Genomic DNA, 21,485 nt, shown 5'->3' on the forward strand with positions numbered 1-21,485 from the left:
TAATGGGCCTCATACACTATTCATCTTGCCCAGAACCAACTAAAATTTAATCGTTAGCAGTTTTCACTTTTCCCTTTGCCCATTAAATAAATATATATATATATATATATAATAAACTAAAAAAAACTCATCATCGATTGGGTGCTACCTCCGTCATTCCTCCTTCTAAAACGCGCAATCTATACAACTTCGGTCCTCCCATTAATGTATATGTTTAATATGAAAAAAACGATGCATCACCCTTTACAATATTTAACCTCTTTAATTGGTCAATACCGTTCTACTCCAAAGCTACCTATACTATTGTTTATATACATGTTGTGCTGGAGAGGTTGTTGAGCGTATCGTTCAATTGATCAAGTAAAGTATTTGCACTTTCCAGGTAATCGTTTGAGTTACATACCATGCTATTATTTTCCTCTCAATCATATTATTCTTCGCCTTATGCGCAATCAAAACTTTCTTCTATGGCACTATAAGAAGATTATATTCTTTTTCCTTATGTAATCTAGATGCTCTTTCTTTTAAATTGTGTGTTTAAGATTCCCGCTGAATTTCTTTCGCACATTCAATATGGTTTTTTGTAGCAATCCTTCAATGGCAACAACACAATTCCAACACCTTTCCACGCTCCGTACTGGCACAACCAAATTGAAAATAAAAGTTCGTCTGACCAGAATGTGGGAGTCAATCCAGTGGAATAACAACAATGAGGTCTTAAGTAGAGACTTTCTCGCTATTGGATGCTAAGGTAATCAACCGCGTTTGTTTTGCAATCATTCAAAATTTACCATCGATTTTTTCCCCTTCTTGCCGGGGAACCCACATACATGCTAGATTGGAATCGAAAGATTTTAAAGAATTTGACAAATTTGCAAAAGGAGCTTTGTTGGAAGAGGGCAACATCTACGTCATTGAGAGATTTTGACGTCCGGGTTAGCAGCGACCTATCGCTTGATGGTGCATCCCTTTGTAATAAAATTCAAACCCGAAACATTGATCTGACTAGGCTGATGAAGGGGGCTGAAATTGCAAGATACAACTTCAATTTCATTGAGTTTAACACAGTGCCAGAAAAAGTTAAACAGAAAACTCTTCTATCAGGTAATCAATCACAAGCTTATGCTTAAATAGCCCCTCTCCGTTTTACTTCCCTATTAAATTAAACTGTATCTTAAAGTTTACTGAAAATGATCTTAGATCTAACCTTATATTTATTTAAACAAGCAGATGTGATTGGTGTGTTGAAAAAAGTCGGCAGCACAAAACAAAAAACTGGCTCAGTCTTAAAGGAGATAGTTCTCATGGATCAGAAGTTAGTAGCCCCTTTATATATCAATTTAAAGCAAACGAACATGCCGTTGTAACGTAATCCAATTTTTTCAACCTTTAGGCAAGCTGAAGTGACCATTACTTTATGGGGTGATCTGGTCGGGTCGATTCCGGATGGCATACTAACACAACAGAATGTTATCATTATAGCCACTTCGCTGGCTACAAGGGATTATCAAGGTAATAATACATTTACCATGTTCGCAATTTGAATTGTTATTGAAAATTAATTAATCTTAATTTCTATTCTAAGCCGATGAACTTTTAATATATCTTTTTGTTGTAGACAAGATAACCCTTTCATCTGTTAGTGGTACAAAGATCTATGTCAACCTAGATATCCGGTATTGCCTTGAATACAAGCGCAGGTGAGTTTACCATATTTATCTAACATATTTGCCTTCTTTCTTTCATACTGCATTAAAAAAATGGTTATGGAAATAAAAAAAAATGCATCTATAGGACAAAAATGGCACAAAATATAACTGTTGTTGCTGAACGTAAACTATTTTCGTTTATATAACAAATGAATGTGTTGTAATCAACCACAATGGCATTTGGGCCAATTTCCTCTCCCTTTAATTGGTTTGTGTATATGGTTTACTACCATTCTTTGGCTATATTGTCCTATACACATATCGAGTCCTACAGTCATTTTTTTTGTTGCCCACTAGCATTGAAGCTGCAAACATATTAGTCGAGCTTGAAGCCCCTCCTCAAAATCTCTCTGAAGAAGCACTACTTACCGACAAGAGAGTTACCATCGGTGAATTGAAGGAAATGGGAAGAGATCAATCATATAAGGTATATGCTAATTTTTCCTTTCATATATGTATGTGTATACCTTTTGCTCAAATTATACTCCATTCTTTCTTATATAGGGATCAAGTTATACATGCAGTGCCATTATAGACAAAGTATACAGTACTAATTGGTACTACAATCTGTTGCAAGCGTTGTATGAAAACAATTGCTCATACTGAACCCAAGACACACTGTCGAAAATGTAGGGTTGACAGCGAAAAAAAGTGAGTTTAATATATGTTTTTTGTTATTTTTATTTCAATAGAGTTCGAAATAGGAACAATATTTATATCTACTTCTTGCCTATACACATTCTAACCTCTAAACAGATACAAGCTTCGATTTGCTGTTAACGATTTCTCGGACATTACCACTTTTGTGGCTTTCAACAAACATGCTGAACACTTGGTTAAGAAGTCAGTTGAAGAATTGGAAATTATCCATAAGGCATGCTAATTAAAAACCCACATTACTTCCATCTATTTTAAAAATGAAGGTCATTTGTCTAAATTACCCATTCTTATCCAAATAACAGGACCAAGGGCCAAAAGCAGTTCAAACTGAACTAAGCAAACTTGAAGGCCGCTCTTACATTTTCCAAGTGCAAATTACCGAAGTTCAAATTGCAAAGGAAGGGTTTGAATCGTTTACCATTGAGAAAGTTTAAGACTTGACCAAAATCATCGATTGTCAATTGGATGAGCAGGTAGTTTCATTCGTGTTTTTCTGTTTAGATATCAAATTTGTTTTACTACAATCACATTTGACCGTTTTACACAACCTTAGGGAAACCACGATGCATCTGTGGAGTCAGCTGCTGGTGTTGTCGAAGAAGCTGATCCAGGCAAAGCATTAAACTCCGAGCTGCAGCCATCAAAAAAAAACAAAAGAACATAGTTCAAGGTGAATGTACAACACAACACTCTTGGATGTTGTAATTTAAAATCTTATTTATTTTGTTTGTTTATAAAAGACTACATGGAGCATAAAATCAAAAGTCGGTGTGTTACAATTTTTCCCCCTTTCTATATTGCAGGACACATCCATGGCTGCCAAAATCAATACTTTCTCTTAACTCTACTTCTTTTACTGTGTGTTCTTATAGTAAGGGATTTGGCTACTATATGAGAAGTGTTCCTCTTTATGCTTTTTCCCCCCTGGTGCCTTTGTGTTTACCTTTTTTTATTCGGCACTATCTGTTTCGTTTCGTGGCTTGGTGCTTCCATATTAACTTTGCATTGTTTTTTATATCAGTTATATGTTAATTGTTTTGTTCCATTTATTTTTCCCTATGTTTTTTTTTCATGTACCATATGCTGCAATTTATCTCTTACTTTCCCTTGCGCATACACCAAACATCTATCCTAAGGATTGTTACTACCATACCAGTACAGTAGAAATGAGGGTATATGTGGAACAGATGGAATCTCTTATGCAACTTTCTAATGTAGCACGTCTATTTCATATGGTGTGCCTCTCCCTTTTCAGGTTGTTTCATATTCCAGTTTTCTGTTTACCTTTTCTGCAGTTCAGATGGATTCTCTCTGTACATCTTTTTTTTTTTTTCCTTTTGTTCAGAGATGAATCTGTGAATACCGTTATGTTACTGGCAAGGTTGCTCTGTTTCCCATTGGAAGTTAACAGAAGGTATACAGAGGTTGTCGTTAGGATTATTAGCAAACAAGCACGACAAGTAAACACCTTTCGGACCGGCTTCTGGTGGTCAAGCAAATTTCAGGATTAATTTTTATTAGGATAATGCTTTTGCTGAAATTGCTTTAGGCAACCGCTTAATCATAATATAATTAGGGATGATGTCAAATCGAAGCCTCTACAGCGTCATGCTCTCATTGTATTCTGATTACCCCTTGATGGTTGGGCTTTGACGGCATGTGCAAGGTATGATTTTGCATAATCAATCTCTTAAGTTAACCACGGCCTCTATAATATTCCACATACCTAGCATGAAAGTTTTCAACATTTTTTTGTTGTGGTAAACTATCAGAGTTCGGGTTCAGCTGATTTTTGGGCCACCATTGCTTTTCAATCTAGGTATTATTTGTTTTATCAATTTTGTTCTCACCTATACTACTTTGACTTGCTTTCCTTTCTTTTGTGTTAAAGTATCATTATATATTGCATGAGATTTGATTTTTTCTTTTCTAAATGCATGATTTATGAAGTCGGTGCATGCATGGCCTGAATTTCAAGGTTCATCGGTGTACGTATTAATGTGGGTTTAATGGTTTCATATGTTGATGTTGTTCGATAACTTATTGGTTTTTAATATTGTTGACTTTAAAAAAAATAACCTTTTATCAAGAATGGTCTCCATGCCGAATAACACGTTTTGGCTCACATAAAGGGTTCACATCTAAGATTAGCTTATCAATTTGCAAAATCCCCCTCGGAGGGTTCCACAGTTTCAGCCGAAGTTGTGGGCTTAATATTCCTATATAGTTCATTTGCGATCGTGGGTTAACTTGGTTTTAGAGAGGAGTTCATTTGTTACCCCATTAGAAGCGGTGTGTGATTCACTTTATTCAACTTGGCGTCTCTATAATCAGTACTTTCTTTGGCTATCTTAATGCCATTTTACATTATAATTCTTCCTTCTAGAGCAGTCAATTGATTAAATTAGAATCATTGTTTAATTAGTCACTTTATTTTTTGCTAACTGCCTTTTCTTAAATCCTTCTTTTTATGATGTAATTGTGTTTTGGGCCCCTTACACATCAATTCAATGATGATTGTTCACAATGGAAAGATTTCTTCCTTCTCTTTTTTCTTCCTTTCGGTGACAATTTGTTCGAGCTTAATTTTTAAAAAAATTCTTTTGCCTGCTGTGGCGTGTTTCCAGTTACTATTCCCTCCAAAGGCGAGACCCCATAATGGTGGATAACTTGGAGTGATCTTATGGTGGTCTATTGGCAACGTTACTTGCCTAACTTGCTATCACCTTTCAAGGTATGGGTATGGATTCCTTGCTTTTCATGTTAAGTTTGCGCTCTCTTTGTCCCTTGTGATGATTAACCTGTTTGCAAAGAGTACGCAATATTACAATGATATCCTTCTTGTAGCTTTTGTAACCGCCTTATAGACCGTCCTTTTTCGCTTGGCCATATTAAGGTTTTTAATATTAGGCATTGGGGTTGGCTGTCGATCAACTCTATCCATGCCAGACCTGTTGAGAGTAACCACCATATGAGGGTACGTATCCTTGGTCCAAGCAGCACAAATTTTATAGGTTTTACAATACTTTTGAATCTATACTTCTTTTCTCCCGACAATTATTTGTCAATGTTCATGGTATTGGGGTCTTTATTAATATTTGGTGCTAGGTTTGTTGCCGATCAACAAAGGAACGAAATGTGGAGTGATTTGAAAGAACAAATTGTTCCTGGAAATAAAACACCATTTGGTTACTAGAATTGCCCATATTTAGCTTGAAACTTTATATTTAGTACTAAAATTTTCTGGAGCATCAATGTGGCTTGAAGTTTTGTGGTTGGTGTGTTTTGTGTGGCGTCTTTTACGTTCAATTATGCGATTACATATATGGATTGGATGTTCATAACGAAGAAACAACTATAAGCCTGCGAACATATAATTTACCTTCTAGCTCTTCCGTAATCAGTATTTTCAGCTTAATACCATGTTGAACTTCGATAGCATTGATCGTATATTAGTGGTTGCCTAAAATAATAAAAAATAGTAAACTGAAGCGGGGAGGGACTAGATCAATTGTTGGGGCCTGTTTCCCAAAAAAAACAAAGGGCTGTCCTGGAATCTTTGTCACCGTTGTGCAAAGAACGTAATTTGCCGAATGGACAACATATTGTCCCTGTTTTTTATTTCTTTGAAAAATAAGCATATGGTCAATTGACATTTACCTTGCAGTTCTGAAGTTTTTTATTCTTAGATGTTAGGCTAGGGTATTGGCATTGGTTGTTTATAGCTTTTGCAATCCAACCGTTCTAACGTAAGTTGGCGTGCAATGCTTACAGTGTTAACATTGGCAGCCATGGTAGTGTATCTTCGAGGAACTATCCCTTAACATCTATTATGATATCCCTTTACACTAAAGTCACTATTATGGAAGCTTTTACTGGTTTGAGAAATAGGTTGAAAGGGTTGATTCCTTCTTTGACCTTTTGAAGTCCTGCTGAAGGCAGAGCGCTTGGACAAGGCCAGACAGATTGATATTGCTTCGAGGGTCTTCAAGCGGCCATTCTTGGCGAGCACATACCGAGTTTGTGTTTTGGCCTTAGCTATTGTGCTACCAAATATTTTCTAAAATTACATTGCCATCCTCAGCCAAAGGCCGATGTTGGTGGTGGTCCGGTCTGCCTCCGTCGAGCCAGTAATAGTCTACACATCACACATCGTGGAAACATGGCTTATTGCATCGCCCTAATCAGCGCGAGTAAAGTGTTGATGTCTTATCAATCCGAGCTTTGGACATTGTTCCGTTTAATGGTAGTCCCATAAGTTATAAAACTCTAATATATATGTTAGCTTAAAAGGTGACATTTGGGCAGTTTTATGCTACATCAAATGCTTTCATTTTTCTTTCTCCAAGGTTGGTTAGACCCATTGTAAGGGTGTTATCTATTTGTTGGCCCGAAACAAAAGAATGCTTGAAATAGCCAAGATCAACTCCTTGATTCATTAGTTTTATTGGCGAACACTCTAGCTGGATATTTTCCGATTGGTCTGAACACTTGATCAGGTTACAAAGCATTGCATTTTTGATAAACAATAATTCTTGATGCATTGATTCACAATCACAAGTTTCGAGCATATTAATGTGTTTGTCATTTGATATTTAGTTTTAAATTGCGGATCTTTTCTAATTAGATACCAACTTGGTCGGGCGTAGGGAAATGGGTTGGGGCTCGAGGCAAGTATGTTGTTTACGAACCCAATTATCAAAAATGATATTGTTTAGGAGCTTCGATGACAATTGTCCAGTCTTGCAAAGCGCCGGACCTACATTGGGCTGCCAAATAGATCACTTCAGCGTTACTCTTTAACACTTTCGACACTGACCTCGAAACCCGACACCACGGCCGATTGAGAGTAAGTGATGTTATAATACTTGATTTGATTGATACTTGACACGTTGAATGCCTATACCTGAATTTCTCAAGCAATCTTGAATGCCTTTAGTTGACCGACACATTATCATACATGACGCCTTGAGCCTTGAGCCCAAATTACCGTGTTTGCCCTTCTGAAGTTTTCAAGTGCCCCCCGGAAGTTTCCAAGTGATGTTGAACAGGAACCGGGGCGCATTACCCCTGAACCAATGTGTACAAAGTTTCGGGCTTATTTCCTTTTCAACGCGTCTTCCACGAAGTCAAATCAATTCTTAGTACTTAACTCCGATATATAGTTATCACCATTGCATAACTTTTAATTGTATCATCTAATTTTCTCATGTCATATATGTAATCACCTTTGCAACTGTGCTTGATACTTTACCCAATCAATCAAATTTACTCATTGAATATAATTCACCAATCCTGTGAGCTATCGGCAATGCCAGTTATATTTTTATGAGGCCTTAATTTCCTTACAATTTTTAAAGGTTCCACAAAGATATGCTATCCAAACACTGAGCTATGTAGATATTAACCTCATTGATACTAACATAGCATCAAAATGTGTTGCTATCAAATACAAATGCGGCGCCACCTTAAGAAATCTATTCCACCAAGTATCCTATTAGTATAGCTTCTCAGATGTGCAACGATTACTATACAAAGCATTTCTTATTTTTGTTAGTGTTTGACTTGAGATTTATCCATGTGAAATCTTCATATTAGTTGATACATTGCTAAAGGTACTCCAATGCAACAAACGACACACATACATCCAACCTTTGTTTTAGAGAAAGTTTTATTTAGTTATGCAAGATACCAAACTAAGGATCCTTACAAGAAGTTTCATTAACGAAGTAAGTCGAGATCTTTATGAGAGTTTTTTGTACAAATAAAAGGGTTAGTCCATCACAAGTTTTAGTCTATGTGTTACTATGTGGATAGAGTGAGGAGGTTACTTTCTAAATTCAACTATTATATGAACTCAAGCTAATACATTTTCTTTTAACATTTTTCTTTAATTTTTAATCCGTTAATCGATTTTCAAAACAAGGCTAGCAGAATGGCAATGGCACCATAGTCCGGGATGAGTTCAACACGCGGATATACATATAAAACAAAACGGATGGACAATAGCGTCTCTATACTGCATTCCAATTCCAAAACTTTGATAAAGATCATGATAGGTGCAAGCGTATGAGAACAATTATTTTAGTCCCATAACATAATTATGACAAAAAATGAACACTCCTTCATAACAAAAATGTTAAAACTCCAAAATCATGTTAGGTCATTTTAGGAGGCCATGATTTGCTCATTGGTTGTGGAACATTATGTGAAGTGCCAAACAGTATTGACGCAAATAATAACTTATCATAAGAGTTTCACTTATGTCTCGGACAGCCGTTTGTTTAGCCTGCATTCTCTGGAGGAATTTGAAAGTAATTGGCCTGCCAATGGTTGCAAAATGTTACTTATGTAGCTAACATGAATGTATGAAACATCATTTTAGATGGTCTTCAGTTGACACTAATGATATATGTTTTGCATCGATATACAAGGGTGAGTGTCATTAAATTACTTAATTTTATGGTTACTTGAGGCGTGTCATGCCTATACCGAAGTTTCTCCCAAAAATCTTGAATGACTTTAGCTAGCTTGAGGGCGATTACAGCGGACATATGATGCATCACATCCTTTGAGTCCAACCATGCATTGCACCTTTTGAAGTTATAAATGCATTAGTCTTCCCCCCGTTTCTTATTAATTGTAATGTATATAAATTGTTTTATCGGGCATTTAACAATGTTTTTCTTTGGGTTATACAAATAATAGGTCGTTTTTACTGCCTCTAAAGATTCTAGCGGGCTGAATTGGAACGATACCTCAAGTGTTCACCCATGCATATAGCAAATCGAAACTTCAGTGGTGGCTGTCTTTTAACGCGAGCTGCACCTGTAGCAAGAGATTAGTCTAATGATGTGTCGATTATATCTTTCATATATATTCAATAAGCACCCAAAGGAAACAAACTAATCGATAATTTTATTAAATTGACAATATATATGTTTGCCTTTTAATTATTTTATATATGTTTTATTTGTTTTATCAATTTTGTTCTCACCTATACTACTTTGACTTGCTTTCCTTTCTTTTGTGTTAAAGTATCATTATATATTGCATGAGATTTGATTTTTTTTTTTCTAAATGCATGATTTATGAAGTCGGTGCATGCATGGCCTGAATTTCAAGGTTCATCGGTAATTATTAATGTGGGTTTAATGGTTTCATATGTTGATGTTGTTCGATAACTTATTGGTTTTAATATTGTTGACTTTAAAAAATAACCTTTTATCAAGAATGGTCTCCATGCCAATAACACGCTTTTGGCTCACATAAAAAGGGTTCACATCTAAGATTAGCTTATCAATTTGCAAATCCTCGGAGGGTTCACGCCTTCAGCCGAAGTTGTGGGCTTAATATTCCTATATAGTTCATTTATGAATCGTGGGTTAACTTGGTTTAGAGAGGAGTTCATTTGTTACCCCATTAGAAGCGGTGTGTGATTCACTTTATTCAACTTGGCGCCTCTATAATCAGAGTACTTTCTTTGGCTATCTTAATGCCATTTTACCGTATAATTCTTCCTTCTAGAGCAGTCAATTGATTAAATTAGAATCATTGTTTAATTAGTCACTTTATTTTTTTGCTAACTGTCTTTCTTAAATCCTTCTTTTTATGATGTAATTGTGTTTTGGGCCCCTTACACATCAATTCAATGATGATTGTTCACAATGGAAAGATTTCTTCCTTCTCTTTTTTCTTCCTTTCGGTGACAATTTGTTCGAGCTTAATTTTTAAAAAAATTCTTTTGCCTGCTGTGGCGTGTTTCCAGTTACTATTCCCTCCAAAGGCGAGACCCCATAATGGTGGATAACTTGGAGTGATCTTATGGTGGTCTATTGGCAACGTTACTTGCCTAACTTGCTATCACCTTTCAAGGTATGGGTATGGATTCCTTGCTTTTCATGTTAAGTTTGGCGCTTCCTTTGTCCCTTTTGATGATTAACCCCCTTTTGCAAAGAGTACCCAATATTACAATGATATCCTTCTTGTAGCTTTTTTGTAACCGCTTTATAGACCGTCCTTTTTCGGCTTGCCATATTAAGGTTTTTAATATTAGGCATTAGAAGGTTGGTTGTCGATCAACTCTATCCATGCCATCTGTTGAGAGTAACCACCATATGAGGGTACGTATCCTTGGTCCAAAAGCAAAGACAAATTTTATAGGTTTTACAATACTTTTGAATCTATACTTCTTTTCTCGGAAAATTATTTGTCAATGTTCATGGTATTGGGGTCTTTATTAATATTTGGTGCTAGGTTTGTTGCCGATCAACAAAGGAACGAAATGTGGAGTGATTTGAAAGAACAAATTGTTCTCGGAAATAAAACACCATTTGTTTACTAGAATTGCCCATATTTAGCTTGAAACTTTATATTTAGTACTAAAATTTTCTCAAGCATCAATGTGGCTTTGAAGTTTTGTGGGTTGGTGTGTTGTGTGTGGAGCCTTTTCTCGCTCAATTATGCAAAGCATTACATATATGGATTGGATGTTCATAACAGAAGAAACAACTATAAGCCCGCGAACATATAATTTACCTTCTAGCTCTTCCGTTAATCAGATTTTCAGCTTAATACCATGTTGAACTTCGATAGCATTGATCGATATTTAAGTGGTTGCCTAAAATAATAAAAAAATAGTAAACTGGGCGGGGAGGGACTAGATCAATTGTTGGGGCCTGTTTCCCAAAAACAAAGGGCTGGTCACCGGAATCTTTGTCACCGTTACAGGCAAAGAACGTAATTTGGGTCAATGGACAACATATTGTCCCCTGCTTTTTATTTCTTTGAAAATAAGCATATGGTCAATTGACATTTACCTTGCAGTTAAGCGAAGTTTTTATTCTTAGATGTTAGGCTAGGGTATTGGCATTGGTTGTTTATAGCTTTGCAATCCAACCGTTCTAACGTTTAGTTGGCGGCAATGCTTACAAGCGGTTAACATTGGCAGCCATGGTAGTGTATCTTCGAAGGAACTATCCCTTAACATCTATTATGATATCCCTTTACACTAAAAGTCACTATTATGGAAGCTTTTACTGGTTTGAGAAATAGGTTGAAAGGGTTGATTCCTTCTTTGACCTTTTGAAGTCCTGGCGAAGGCGAGCTTTGACAAGGCCGACATGAGTGATATTGCTTCGAGCCGGTCTTGCGGCCATTCTTGGCAGAGCACATACCAGGTTTGTGTTTTGGCCTTAGCTATTGTGCTACCAAATATTTTCTAAAATTACATCGCCATCCTCGGTAAAGGCCGATGTTGGTGTCCGGTCTGCCTCCGAACGAGGCGGTAATAGTCTACATCATCACACATACGTGGAAACATGGCTTATTGCATCGCCCTCTACCAGACGCAAGTAAAGTGTTGATGTCTTATCAATCCGAAGCTTTGGACATTGTTCCGCTTAATGGTAGTCCCATAAGTTATAAAACTCTAATATATATGTTAGCTTTAAAAAGGTGACATTTGGGGCGGTTTATGCTACATCAAATGCTTTCATTTTTCTTTTCTCCGTGTTGGTTAGACCCATTGTAAGGGTGTTATCTCGCCGTTGGCCCGAAACAAAAAGAATGCTTGGGGCGCCACCGTGATCGCCTCCTTGATTCATTAGTTTTATTCGTGGAACACTCTAGGCCGGATATTTTCCAAAGGTCCAACACTTGATCGTTACAAAGCATTGCATTTTGATAAACAATAATTCTTGATGCATTGATTCACAATCACAAGTTTCCGAAAGCATATTAATGTGTTTTGTCATTTGATATTTAGTTTTAAATTGCGATCTTTCTAATTAGATACCAACTTGGTCATATGTGGAAACGGATCAGCTCGAGGCAAGTATGTTGTTTACTAACCCAATTATCACAAATGATATTGTTTAGGAGCTTCTGATGACAATTGTCCAGTCTTGCAAAACGCCGGACCTACGTGGGCTGCCAAATAGATCACTTCCGCGTTACTCTTTAACACTCGCATCGCCGACTCGAACCGACACCATCGCCGATTGAGAGTAAGTGATGTTATAATACTTGATTTGATTGATACTTGACACGTTGAATGCCTATACCTGAATTTCTCAAGCAATCTTGAATGCCTTTAGTTGACTGACACGTATCATACACATGACGCAGTATGCCTTTGAGCCCAAACCGTCGCGGCTTTCCAAAGTTTTCAAGTGCCCTTCGAAGTTTCCAAGTGTGATGTTGAGCGGGAACCGGTGCACCAGTTACCCCTGAACCAATGTGTACAAAGTTTCAGGCTTATTTCCTTTCAACGTCTTCCACGAGTCAAATCAATTCTTAGTACTTAACTCCGATATAGTTATCACCATTCGTACAACTTTTAATTGTATCATCTAATTTTCTCATGTCTGATATGTAATCACCTTTGCAACTGTGCTTGATACTTTACCCAATCAATCAAATTTACTCATTGAATATAATTCACCAATCCTAGAGCTATCGGCAATGCCAGTTATATTTTTATGAGGCCTTAATTTCCTTACAATTTTTAAAGGTTCCACAGCATATGCTATCCAAACACTGAGCTATGTAGATATTAACCTCATTGGATACTAACATAGCATCAAAATGTGTTGCTATCAAATACAAAATGCGGTCGCTACCTTAAGAAATCTATTCCACCAAGTATCCTATTAGTATAGCTTCTCGGATGTGTCAAGGTTGATTACTATACAAAGCATTTCTTATTTTTTGTTAGTGTTTGACTTGGAGATTTATCCATGTGAAATCTTCATATTAGTTGATACATTGCTAAAGGTACTCAATGCAACAACACGACACATACATCCAACCTTTGTTTTAGAGAAAGTTTTTATTTAGTTATGCAGATACCAAACTAAGGATCCTTACAAGAAGTTTCATTAATAAATAAGTCGAGATCTTTATGAGAGTTCTTTGTACAAATAAAAGGGTTAGTCCATCACAAGTTTAGTCTATGTGTTACTATGTGGATAGGGCGGAGGTTACTTTCTAAATTCAACTATTATATGAACTCAAGCTAATACATTTTTTCTTTAACATTTTTCTTTAATTTTTAATCCGGTTAATCGATTTTCAAAACAAACGCTTAGATGGCAATGGCACCATAGTCCGGATGAGTTCAACACGGCGGATATACATATAAAACAAAACGGATGGACAATAGCGTCTCTATACTGCATTCCAATTCCAAAACTTTGATAAAGATCGTATAGGTGCAACGTATGAGAACAATTATTTTAGTCCCATAACATAATTATGACAAAAATGACGAACACTCCTTCATAACAAAAAAATGTTAAAACTCCAAAATCATGTTAGGTCATTTAGGAGGCCATGATTTGCTCATTGGTTGTGGAACATTATGTGAAGTGCCAAACAGTATTGACACCAAATAATAACTTATCATAAGAGTTTCACTTATGTCTTCGACAGCCGTTTGTTTAGCCTCGTACTCTCTCGGAGAATTTGAAAGTAATTGGCACGCCAATGGTTGCAAAATGTTACTTATGTAGCTAACATGAATGTATGAAACATTGGCGAGATGGTCTTCAGTTGACACTAATGATATATGTTTTGCATCGATATACAAGGGTGAGTGTCATTAAATTACTTAATTTTATGGTTACTTGAGACGTGTCATGCCTATACCTGAGTTTCTCCCAAAATCTTGAATGACTTTAGCTAACAGACGTGCGACGGACATATGATGCATCACATCCTTTGAGTCCAACCATGCATTGCACCTTTTGAAGTTATCTGTACGTAGTCTTCCTCCCCCGTTTCTTATTAATTGTAATGTATATAAATTGTTTTTATCAGGCACTGATTTAACAATGTTTTTCTTTGGGTTATACAAATAATAGGTCGTTTTTACTGCCTCTAAAGATTCTAGCGGGCTGAATTGGAACGATACCTCAAGTGTTCACCCATGCATATAGCAAATCGAAAACTTCAGTGACGGCTGTCTTTTAACGAGCTGCACCTCAGAGCAAGAGATTAGTCTAATGATGTGTCGATTATATCTTTCATATATATTCAATAACGCACCCAAAGGAAACAAACTAATCGATAATTTTATTAAATTGACAATATATATGTTTGCCTTTTCGTATTTTATATATGTTCTTAACCCGGATATGCCAATGCTAGACATTCAATAAAATTGTTAAACATCAAGGAACTTAAATACGTGCTAGAATTGACAAAATAACAATTGCTTTTCACCCTCCAATTTTCTGGCTACACACATACTTAGCATAATGTCTTTTTGATTGGATATTTTAATTTAATTTGCAAATAATACCACGCAATATTATGTACCAAGTTTGCATACGCGACAGTTATTAAATATATATATATATATATATACTTGCGTTATTAATTACATGATTGGTTTTATACATTTGTATTGGCATCGTGTGATAACTGTTAAAATATTGACAGATTTTAAATAAAGAGATTATACACCAATAAGCAAGGGTCGAAAACACATTATTACAAATTATTAGATTCGCAAATAACTGCTTCAAATCAATTAGATTAAATTCTTGCGCATCCAAAACGTCGGTACAAATTATGGGCTTTCAATAATCCCGTCACGTTAGCCCAACTTAATCCTTCGCCAGCCTCTAAAATGCTTCCTCTCCCACTCTATTCACTTAAGTTCAAACAAAGGGAATGGAAAGACACCAATAAAAATATTAAATAAAAAAACGGAAACCCTTTAAACCAAAAGTTATTAGCCACTATCCATACCTCCTCCCCAATCATAACTCGACGAACCCCATTAATGTCCGAAAAAAAAATGGCCGTCTGGCTCTCCAGCTTATTTCTACTTTGGGTTGGTTAGTTTTCTATAAATCCCCACGATTTTATTACATTTCCTCAAATACCATTGTTTCGGATATTTCCTAACTAATTCATTTTCTCTTTTTTGGTCATTCCATAACAGGCTATGGCTTATAACAACATTCCAATCTCATTCAAGAACTTGCTCGATGAGGCATCCCGAATCCTAGGTATGCAATTACCATCGTATGGATCAAATTTCGTCAACAGCAAAGATGAGGCCTGGGTTGAACCGCAACCTACCGGAATGAGGTTTCTTGGCTTGCCCACACCATACAGGGGATGATTCAACAAGTAGCGGCAAGGCTGGCCGTTAACTATCTTAAGCATACGCTCAAGTCGAAATCATTGACTACAACTTCCGTGAACTGCGTGAAACACGGGTGCAAAGCCGAATCTCTTCGCAACCAAGTTAATCGAAACAGAACCAAATAACACAAATACGCAACCGAACCTGACCTTGCAACATCAAATTCAAAATCTACAAAGACACCCGCTTGCCAATCCAGAGGTGATAATCATCAAATGATGATGAAGCCCGATGAGCCCAACCATTATGTCGACTCGGATTATGAACCTTCCATGGACATTTAGATGTGGTCCTAACTTTGAAGCTTTTACTTTTAAATGTTTTTCTTTACTTGTTTGTTCTTTTAAGTTTCCCTAAAGCCTCGATAATTACTTTCTCCAAGCCTAGGTTTGTATCAAAGTCGTTTATGGCTATGCTTACTATTAAGTTGCGTTTAAGAAGTGTTTTTCAAATCTAATGCTGCTTCACGATTAAGTTTATATATGTGTTCAAAAAACTTCAACAAATCATGCTTAATTCCCAATTTACTATGATATTTCCATTACCTTTGCAACTAATCATGACAGTTTATATGTACACATTCTTTTTTGTGTTCATCGTGATAAGTATCGGCTATAAATGCAAGCAAATATATGTGTTCATTTGCCTGTTTCTACCTTCTTTTGGTATTCACCCTCTTCCCATTTATTCAGGGCTATGGTTGACGCAAGTCTGGTCCTAATGTTCCCACATGCAATTCTCTTCTTATCAGATTCCTTCGGGCACACCGTTCCCCGATGCTTCTGGCGTGCTTAAGAGTTTGTTGGTTTTCGAACTGCAACCTTTTTACACCTCACAAGTTGCTCTTCGCCTACTTCTGACATAAGAATTCATGGTGATATGATGTTTTGTTGTTAGCTCATAACAACACCGCCCCGCAGCTCATGCATTTCGGGTGTCCATGCCACCGCCTTACTATATCGTCGAGCGTGAAAGATCGTGACAAACAACTTCATTGATCTAATGCACCCTTCCGGTTGTGACTTCAACCTCCCCGAGGGTCGCTCCTTCAGAGCACTCCAAACCGGTGATAAATTTAACATCCGCCCCATTGAGGGCTTAACCAAAAGACTATCAAGCTTATGGAACCCACACACCTTCAACAGCTGCAGATAAATCAGTTATGACTGCAGCACATCCCGCATATGCCAAGTCAGCATTAAGAGCAGTCGCCCCTGGCGCACTCCATCGCCTTGATGTTGGAACCCCCTAAGCCAGCCGGTTTCACCAAATCAACACAACAATACCGGTGAAAAAAAAAGATAGAGAGGAGTTATTTAAGAAAAAGCTGACAGAAAGAACAGCTCTGGAACACATTGTTGCAAAAGGTATGGTGGCTGCAATGCTTCTGGATGGCTAAACTTGATGGCTGCGTACTTGGAGGGTTTACATAATGATAGAATGTGAACCTTACACATTGTAGATGTCAACTGTTTTCTGAAAAACTTTGAGCTTCGAACGGATCTGACGTCAACTGCTATTTGTCACTGCAACGATCCAGATACGGTTTGAGGAAAGTAGCCGCAGCGTTTTCAACTGCTATGGGTGTCACTTAAATTGATTTCCACGTCCCCGCAAAGTTTTTATCCAAATTTGTCAGTTAGTAGTGGCACTTGCTTTGGCGCAAGAAACCCCGTTTCTGCTCATGGGGGAGCTTCTAATTGAAGATGTCGACTGGTTTCAGGAGATCCTTAGCATTAGAGGTTTCTTCCTAGATTTATCAATACAAATGGAGCTTGGAGTGAGATGTATGTGCAAGGGAAGAAGGCTCAAACGGGGGTCATAAGGCCATAGACACCACTTGGTACGAGTTATTCTTCTTCGGCAGCGTCAACTTAAGTAACCTCTCCAGGTGTTAGACCTGGAAGCACTCTGACTTATACGGCCTACAAGTTTGGCCAATCTTCTTAGTTGGACTCAGCTCTTGCTTATGATTAATATGATGTTGGATTTTCCTTTTATCAACCCTCACCAGTTACTTATCATTTTTAATCAGACCAAGGGACTTACGTTAGATTAGAAGAAAGGGTTATGAAAAAAGAACATGTCAGTCAAAAGCTTTATCGCATTAATTTCGGAACTGTATAAACTCCTAGGTATTATTTGTATGTGTGACAGCCTTCACACTGCCGTTGCTGATATAACCTTTTGAATTTGAAGGTACAATTCATGTTCATGCATTTTTCCCACCCATTTTTTTTTCTTAATACTAACATGTAAACCTTATTGCTATTGCTAATTATAATGCACCTCTTTTCTTCCTCAGAGGTCTGCTCCCAGATCAAATTTTGTTTTGCACAATTACTTGAACTTGGCAGAGGTTCTTTTACAAGAGAGAATTGTTATTGAGAAGCACTGAATTTGAAGTGGTTCCAGACATTACCTAAACATTACTTAAAGGTTCGCCATTTGTTATTGATTTGATTAGCTTAGGAATTTGGTTGACTCTTGCTATACCTTTGTTAAGTTCCTTGGTTGTGGCATAAGCATTCCTACAAACCAAACATTTTCCCCTTCTAATCAGATATCGGTACTCCTATTTAGTTCTTTTGCATTTCACATAGTTGACAATTGCTTTGGATGTGGTTTGAAATGTGTTTTCTCGAGAAAGTCATGGCAACAACATCTTCTTCTTCACAATCACAAGAGGACTTGGGTTTATATTACTTATAATTTTTAAATGAAGTAATTGTTAGTTTGACCTTTTTGGTTTTCACGTTCTTTTTCATCCCTTCATATATTTCTTTCCAATATAATATTTATGTTATTAATTTTGTTTCTTTTTCCAGATTGAATTGGACTCGCGAGAAAATCAAAATCGGCTTCAACATTAGGTACTTTTACTCTCGATTTGTGTTTTTAGTGCTATCAATGAGATCATTGGTCGATTTTAGTTGGGTGAGTGTGAAAATTATTTTCTTGGTGTTCATTTTTAGCATTTCAGTAGTTGTTGTTGCATTTGTATGGGATACAAAGAGCTTCAAAATGTTAAGTCCGCCTACATTTTGGTATCCTCTCTTCTTATATCCCTAGCTGCAATGGAGTTACTACGCCATTCTAAATAGAATTCAAATTTAAGTCTTTAAATTACTAGCATTCCAGACAAAAAAATTTCCATTAACTCGGTAGTACATCGTTTGATGCAATAACTGATAATCGTGTCTATGATATGATTTTTTCTGTTTCATTTCATTTTTTTTTTGTGTTGATAACTACGAACAAGCTAGGAGCAGGTTCTATTTAGTAAGTACTCAAGAGTCAAATAGCATTTTATTTTTTACTTTTTCCCTTACGCTAAAGGCTGTAAATTAAAAGAACCCAAGGTACTTTGGATTGTGGGCGGGGTTTTTGGTTGTTCTGACTTCCGAGCAATAAACCCAAGATATATTTGTATATGAATCTTATTCTTCAGCGAAGTATGGTTCCTAACAGATCAAACGCTAGATTTATATTGGTTAATAATTTAGTTCTATGAATCTAGGTTGTTTGGTATTCTAATTTTACATGTTCGATTCATTTCCACAATATAATGACTTTGATAGGGTGATAAGATGTATAATGCATTGTTTAATCACAATAATAATGATATAATCTTGATTTGTAATAAGTAAGCGGTTTTGATAATTTGGCCTTCATATGTCTTTCTAGCTATTTTTATGCACCGTTATCCAAATTTTAATGAGGTTTCATGTGTCACTCTACATGGAAGGAGTAAATAGCCTTATCAATCATCCCGGCTTTCTTATATGTCATTTCAAACTAACACAATATTCTCTCAGAGCATCACCGTGAAGACAACGTGGTATGCATACTAGCGTAACCAAATGGTTTAAGCTTTTACACCAGTTTCTGAATTTTTCCCGCATGATTGGACCCACAATAGTCGCGGCGAGGTCATTTTCCCCTCCATTCCCATACTAAACATGCGTGTGACCTGCTAACACAATAACAATCTTTTTGGTTAATCAATTTGTATTAAGAGTTGTTGGTTAGTATGAGTGGATTGGCTTGCGTTTCAAGATTGGCTTGCATTTCTCTGTTTTTGACTAGGGGATTAGATTGCATTTCAACATTCTATTACATGGATTCATGTACCAAACGGGGTACTTACTTGAACATAGGCTACTATGTTTATTTCAGTTAGCATCCAAAGTTTTAGTACCATATATACTTGATGAGTTGGGGATTTAGATGTCCCGCTACTAAGAGAGGGCAAAGACTTAGCACACAGGACTCTCCTATCGTAGCGGGGGAGCTACATACGTGAAAGAGAAAAAGCTACAAGCTAACATCTCATGACTTAAGGTCCAAGTCTAATCACTACTAGCTTCTCAAAGGCACGGAGGAATGACAACTACTATCGGGAGAGCGACCTTGGCAGACCATCAGGGAAACTCACGCATTACTAAGCGTCGCTTTTTGCGGTGATACTACATATAGCTACTAGAGATAGGGCGGGAGGAGGGAAGCACGGGGCCGCGGGACTCACTTTAGGAAGGAATTATTATCGCTTAGCGCTTGTGCTAAGAAAGGCGGAAGTGGAATTGGATTCTTTTCTGGAGCACCATATATAGAAGTAGACACAGAGGTGGGCATGGGTGACGGACTACCCTATATAAAAGCAGAGTTAAGGCATTAGTCCCCCACTCCCGAAACAGAAACTAAAGACTATTTGACCTCTACCACGAGATCAATGGACTATACTGATGCATGGACCACAGTAGGGCTTTGACCCACTTGGGTTAAACATCAATAGACTAAAAGCCCTGTCTCTCTTCGTACCATCAATCGTTCCATCAATCGTTCCATCAATCGTTCATGGAGAAATTGCAGGCTCTCACGGAATCAGTATCTCCAAGTGGCTTTCGTTGGTCTTAGGTAGAAGTAGTAAGTCGAAATAGGAATGTAAAGTCAGGCCTAGAATGAGGAAGACGACAGAGTAGGGGCTTTCACTGGAACTGAAGCTCTATCTTCTGTTCAACTCGGCTTCCTTAACTTAAAGACTTTGTTGGGCTTTCCACGAATGATTGATTGAAAAAAATAATAAGTGCAGAGTTCATCCCATTCAGAAATGACCCAATGCATGCCCGTCGGAAATAGTGAGTGCCTATATTGCTATCACCGGACGAGAGGTTGATAGCATCAAGTAACGTCCTCCTGTACTTTCTTACCTTTGGTACTTTTACCCCGAAGTTGGGATTTCCTTGCTTCATAAGTATAGGACAGTTCTAGCAATTGTATTCTATCTACGGGTAAATGAAAGTGAATTTCACTTTATTACGATTAATGGGTGGTTAGAAAGGATGGTGTTAAGCACGGTGGGTTTGTTTTTTTGATGAGTCTTAATATGTGTCCATTAATTTCTTATTATTGTTTCAGTTTCTCAATACGTTATGAAGACATATTGTTTAGGAGAATCGTTGTACACAACTGGGCAGTACCAAGGTACTTATGTGATGAATTTGGGGTTTTTCCTCTTCAAAATTTTGTTTTGATCCCCATGTTCTCCATATTCTGATTGTTGTAACATCATTTGATGAATTTATATCGAGATTCAGCTAGATATGAAATAGCATAGCAAACGGAGAGGGAAGATCTCAATTTTCTGGCTGGTTCTTATCTTTTGCAGAAGATGCATCCTTAACTCCTCTCATACGCTTGGAGGTTTGGAGCAAGCAATGTGCCGGAATCATTGCCATGTCGACTACTTACCAATGAACATGTTATGGGTAGACTCACTGTACAGGTAATGAATTATGCCTTTCATGCATCTATTGGAATTTCTATGTCCCTGTGTGTATGAAAATTTTAACTATTTTTTCTTTTTTCAGATTTCATCATAAACTTTAATGTTTACATTCATTTCCCTCTTTTTACAGACAGAGAAATCCCCTTACCAGTATAGGGACATGTTCCAT

General features: G+C 37.0%; 1 long non-coding RNA gene across 1 annotated transcript; it reads left to right on the forward strand.

Moving 5' to 3' along the window:
* The first annotated feature begins 2,278 nt into the window (after nt 1–2,278).
* LOC147505245 (uncharacterized) lies at nt 2,279–5,518 on the forward strand. Its single transcript, XR_015220565.1, has 6 exons — nt 2,279–2,360; nt 2,466–2,583; nt 2,923–3,039; nt 3,173–4,035; nt 4,142–4,188; nt 4,997–5,518. It is a non-coding gene; the product is annotated as an uncharacterized LOC147505245 (long non-coding RNA).
* Nucleotides 5,519–21,485: the final 15,967 nt, after the last annotated feature.

Source organism: Coptis chinensis, chromosome 4, assembly GCF_015680905.1.
Source record: "Coptis chinensis isolate HL-2020 chromosome 4, ASM1568090v1, whole genome shotgun sequence".
Taxonomy (NCBI): Eukaryota; Viridiplantae; Streptophyta; class Magnoliopsida; order Ranunculales; family Ranunculaceae; genus Coptis; species Coptis chinensis.